Source organism: Vicugna pacos, chromosome 27 (assembly GCF_048564905.1).
Source record: "Vicugna pacos chromosome 27, VicPac4, whole genome shotgun sequence".
Classification (NCBI taxonomy): domain Eukaryota; kingdom Metazoa; phylum Chordata; class Mammalia; order Artiodactyla; family Camelidae; genus Vicugna; species Vicugna pacos.
This window is the reverse complement of record NC_133013.1, coordinates 8,206,301-8,211,864: the sequence shown is the minus strand read 5'-3', so window position 1 is coordinate 8,211,864 and position 5,564 is coordinate 8,206,301. Positions and strand designations below refer to the sequence as shown.

Sequence of the window (5,564 nt, the reverse complement as noted above, 5' to 3'; positions counted from 1 at the left end):
GCATGTCTGCTTTACGTTCCATTGGCACAAGAACTACAATAGAGAAGAACAACTCTGACTCCACATTAGGTCTGTTCCATTGGTTTTAACCCTGCGCTCTGTTTCCTAGGCTTTGTCTTGCTGGTTCTGCACCTTTTGTAAAAGAATGCTGCCTATAGCCTGAAATATACAGGACAGTCCGTTCTCAAGGCTCTGATCTCTAAGGGTATAACACTTTTCCATTCATATGAAGATAACAAGTTGCAGAATAGAAAATAACATTTGTCTTGTTGGAGGTTTACGGGAACACTGTGACCTGACCCACGTGGTCAGCTACAAGAACAAAGGATTCTGACAGCAAGAAATTTGCAACAACCACATCCCCTCCTCTTTTTAGTAATAAAAGGAGCCTGAATTCTGACTTGGAAAAGACGGTTCTCCAGGACATTAGTCCCCTATCTTCTCAGTCTGCCGGCTTTCTGAATAAAGTCACGATTCCTTGCCCCAACACCTCATCTCCTGATCTATTGCCCTGCTGTGCGGCGAGCAGAACGAGTTTGGACTCGGTAAGAGAACCAGTCACGCAGTCTTGCCCGGACACAAGGGGAGGTGGGAAATGTAGCCCTGGTGGGGCATCTCCCGGGGACCACCCCACACCCAGGAGGGCCCGGAGCTCTCTCAGCCACAGCAGGAACATGTCCTGAAGGGAAGCAGGTGACGGTGGGGAAGGCTGCTCTCTGAGGGCTGCTTACCAGAGGAGAAAACCATCAGGCTCTCAGCCATGGGGGGACGTGCCAACCGCGCAGGCTTGGGCTAGGCAAGAGAGCACGGACCCCGGGCGTTGTGGGCTATTGCCCGGCTCCAGCCTCCTGGGCTGGCGCCTACATCCTAGGGAACAAATTTAGAGCAGGGAATCCTGGTGGGGATTGGTGGCAAACAAGAGACAGAGAGGATGTGTTAGAGAACTGTGGTTATAGCAGAGCCAAATGTGGGGGTCCTTTCCGGCCAGGGCACCCCAGGGGCGAGAGGGTCCTCCGTGGTGTCAGCACAGATCCTCCCCTGGAGACAGCCGGGCCGTGGACAAGTGAGCCCTGGATCTGAGTGGGGAAGTGAGCAGGCCTGGGTTTCCCATGGAGGGTCATCCCAGCTCCCCTCGGAAATGGTCCAAGGAAATGCAGATACACCGAGGCAAGGAAGGCGTCTATCTCAGGTGAAGCTAATTTGAATTATGGGAGTAACTGGGATGATGAGAACTTTGGAAATCTCGATGAGCAAGCTGGATTTTAATCCTCCAGCGTGTTTGCACGAGTGAGTAAAACAGATGACTAATACTTTACTTTCCAGAGCCTAGATTCAGCCTTTTCTGCTGTCTGTCTGGTTTCTGAGATATTCAAAAGACATCATTTTTGACCAGTCATGAACAAAAAGCTATCTATAACCCAAGTAGGAAGTGATTGAGCATGAGTAAGTCTTGGTGAGGGCAGGAGCGATAAAAGGGACTTTTTGAGGGAAACAAAAGGAAATTGATTTAAAGAAAGGAATATTTGCTTAGTGCCACGGATCGCTCTGAGATAGCTGTCTTTGGGAGAAAAATGAACATATAAGTACACAGCATGATATGATAGTCAATAGGAGAAAATGTCTTCTTTTTACCCTTCCATGCACCACCCCCCAATCACGCACACTCAGCCAAAAATGATATAATACATAAAGCCAAAAGTCTGAGTGGGAGAGAAACTTAATAATGATAGTTAAATGGATAAACATATGTTCTGCCAAAAATTCAGCAATGTTGTAATCAACTGAGTAAGTTTCTCAGAGATTCTTAACCCGAGGCTCCTTGGTTCCTAGGGAACCGTGGTGAGCTTTCAGCTGGAGCCGTGGGAGCCAAAGACAAGCATTTGCTGCTCTGGATTTATTCAGAAAGTCTCAGGATGGACCGAAAGGGTGATGGAAAGAAAGAAATGGAAGGAACAAACTGGAAACTTTCTGGGGGACCTCAGGCTGCCACGTGGCCTGCCAAAGAAATCCTTGCAGGGAGCGGTGGACAGAGAGGCATTCATTACATCACTCGGCCCAGGCTTAGGAGAGCGGGAAGAGCAAATTACAGGAAAAGTGGGTTGTGCAGCCTTTTAATGCTGATGCAAGTGGAGAAGGTAGTCCTGTTACTGACAGATGCTTCCAGCATCCCCCTCAAGCCGGGCCCGTCTGGTGGGAATGACCCACCAGGCCAGCTGGATTCCCAGGGCAGATGTCACAGCAGCAGCGAGGGAAGGGGAGCATCAGAGACAGAGAAGCTATCAGAGAAGTAAGGGGGAGCCCCAGGGCAGTGAGGGGCTCGGGCCCTCTGACTGTAAATGGACCCTCAGAATAAATCAAGCACCCTGAACCAGGGGTGCAGAAGAGGCAGCGGCCCCAACAACCTGGGGCAGAAGCTCAAGTCCAAAGCCTTCTTAGCTAGTGTCGCAGGCTCCCAGCCAGGGCCCCAGCTCAGCCATCGCCACGGGCCTCCAGTGCTACCACGTTTTGTATTCCTGCAGAGATGCTGACCCCGGAACAGTCTGGGCTCTCCTCTTTGGCCCAGAGCAGGAAGCCTGGGTTATTCCACCCTGAGCCCCAGCTGTGAGGAAGGTCTAGGTCTAACTAGGTCTAACATCGCTCAACTTCGTAACTAAAGCCAGCCTCGCTTCCCCACCCCTCACTGCCTCCCTGCCCTTCTGACTCCTCCCAAGAAGCCACAGGAAAGGAAGGTCAGGCACCATTTGCCTGCCTGGCCCCTGCATTGGGAGGGAGTCTGCAGCCAGAGCAGGTTTGGGACAGTGGGGAGATGTGCTTCGTGCACCCCACTGACACCGATGCCATAAAACCTGAATGTTTGTTACAACCTAAATGCTTGTGTCCTCCCAGTTCATATGCTGAGGTCCTAGCCCCCAGTGTGATGGTATTATGGATGGGTGTTTGGGAGGTGATTAGGTGAGAAGAGATCATGAGGGTGAGGCCCTCAAGATGGTATTGGAGCCTTTATAGAAGAGGAAGGGACCCCAGAGAGTCTGCTCTCTCTCCACCACGTGGGGACACAGCAGGAAGGTGTGCGTCTTCAAGCCAGTTAGAGGGCTCCCAACAGGAACCAGATCCGCCAGAACCTTGATCTTGGGCTTCCAGCCTCCAGGATTGAGAAGTAGCCATCTGGCATTTGAGCCCAGTCTGGCATTTTGTTCCAGCAGCTGGAGAACTATGAGCCTCAAACCCACCAGGTGGCTCTGAGGGGCAAGTGGCTGCCGTGGCCTATTACCAAGTCAAATATCAGGTGAAAAGCCACTTGTCTTACGGCCAGTATTCCAAGACAAGGATGTCACCAGGCACGTGCTTGCCCTGGGAGTAGGATCAGGGAGGCCTGCAGACCCCAAAATCTCCCGGGGGAGGGATCTCCTAGCACGCAGAGAGCGGCCAGTGGTCACAGGCTCATTATGCAGAGCAGGGATCTGCTGGTTTATACTGTCCCTTTCCAGATCACTGCCTCATTCTGACTGTGATTTGGGGCACAGACACTGAGCACCACCAAACCAGGCTGGGGTCTCCGCCGGGATCTGTCTACATGGGTGACTCGGAGCCTGTCAATCTACCTGGTGTGTGGGGGAGACCCTTGAATTTGTCTGGACCCGGCACTCCGTCTCTCAGGTCACATGGAGGCGCATCTCCCTGCCTCCTTAGGCAGGGCCAGAGGACCCCTCTGAGCCCGAGGGCTGTGAGGGAGGTGAGCTGGATCACTTCTGGGCCAAATCACTGTCTTGTTGGTTCTGTTGGTCTTTATCACAGGTCACTTGCAGAAATGCTCCAAAATGAAGAACTGGTCCAGGTGTAGACCTGAGCTGAAATGAGCCCAACCAGCCATTGAGACTGCCTGAGATTGCCACGTGTGTCCATGTGCGTACATACACTCACACACCAGTTACGAGGTGAAACCCAATGGGGATGGGCCAGATCTGAGTGCTCCTAGGTCCTCACGGCTTAGGCCCACCTGTCTGGTCATGCCAGTCAGTACTCTTTAAACACCTGAAGGCCCCTGGGAGAACTGGCTTTGGGTGGGTTAGGATCGATGCCTCCACAGTAAGCAGTGGGTGCGGTGCGTCCACAAGGCGAATGGGAAAGCTGTAAGGTCCTTCTCTCGTGATCAAAATAGTCCCACTGGCTCCCAGAGAAGGCTGGTCCCTGCCACTGAGGCTCTTGGGAAAGGCACCTGCACCCACCCTGAGTTCACAGGTCACAAATGAAACCCACTTTAGCACAGAGGTTCCAGTTCAGGGTCTGTGGATTGACTTCAGGGTCCTTTTAAATTCCTTGCAAATTGTGAGCCTGCAGGAATTTTTGGTCCTTGTGTTTGCAAGGGAATCTCTGACCTCCCCAGTTTTAAGAACATGTAGATCAAGAGGTTAATGCATTTGAAGGAAGGAGGATTTTCGGTCAACTGTGCAAATAAACAGAAAGACACCCTTTGCCAATTGTTGCATCGACAGCCTGTGTGAAGCCAATTCTAGTCATTCGATTAACATTATTGTTACTTTCCTTGCAATTCCTGGACCAAAAGCCTCCCTTGGTACCACGTTTCCTAGCCAAATGGTGCTTTCTTCCAACTGGCTTGAGGTGCCTCTCAGATTTTGGATGGTAGCCAATGCCACAGCTCTGAAAACACACGTAACCTTGCCAGGCCTCCAAAGGGCCACAAAAGAGTAGCTTATCACAATGTCCCCTTTTCTTTTCCATGTTGTTTTGTAGATTTGTATACTTTATTCTCTGTCTCCTTTCCAAAAAGGGTTTGAGGGATCTGATTTTGTTAGGATGCAAAGAGTGAATACTTTGCATATCTGACAAATGTCATTTCAGCACACTGTTCCGGGGGGGGGGGGCTGAGATACTCGAGAATCAGTTAAGAAAATTGTCTAATTCACTGAGGATTGACCAGAAAAAAGTTTCCATTTGCTTCCTTGTCAACAATCTGAAATGCATGTGTTTGTTCCCTGCCATGGAAATCAGTGAGAGTCTCCAGAACGGATTCTGTCTTTGGATGGGTCGGGGGGTTCCTTTGGGATTTGATGGTTTTTGGGCCAGCATCCTAAGATTGCCTCCCAGCTGGGGACAAGAACAAGGAACATTTTGGTTTGTGATGGCTGATGTTGCTATGCCCTAAGTATATTCTTTTTTCTTTTTCTTTTCTTTTGCATCTATATCAGAGACGATGGATGTACACTGAACTCATCGTGGCCATCATTTCATGATGCATGTGAGTCAAATTATTATACTGTACACCTGAAACTTAAGTAGTACTGTGTGTCAATTATACCTCAATAAAACTAGAGGAAAAAATTTCAGAATTTAACAAAAAAAATCTGGTTTCTATTTGCATATGTAGATTCATATTATTTAGGATTCTAATTGAAGGTAGGTTCAAAACATTCTTTAAAATGCTTTTTTCGGAATTAGCTTTGGAGCCTATTTATATACAAATCACACACACAAGTTAGTTTTTTGAAGTCATTTGCCAGTATTGACAAAGTGACTTCTATGTGTGTGTGTGTATATATATATGT

General features: G+C 49.4%; 1 long non-coding RNA gene across 1 annotated transcript; it reads left to right on the top strand.

Moving 5' to 3' along the window:
* Window positions 1-363: 363 nt before the first annotated feature.
* On the top strand, window positions 364-5,360 carry LOC140689822 (uncharacterized). Its single transcript, XR_012064945.1, has 3 exons — window positions 364-545; window positions 3,796-3,903; window positions 5,208-5,360. It is a non-coding gene; the product is annotated as an uncharacterized lncRNA (long non-coding RNA).
* Window positions 5,361-5,564: the final 204 nt, after the last annotated feature.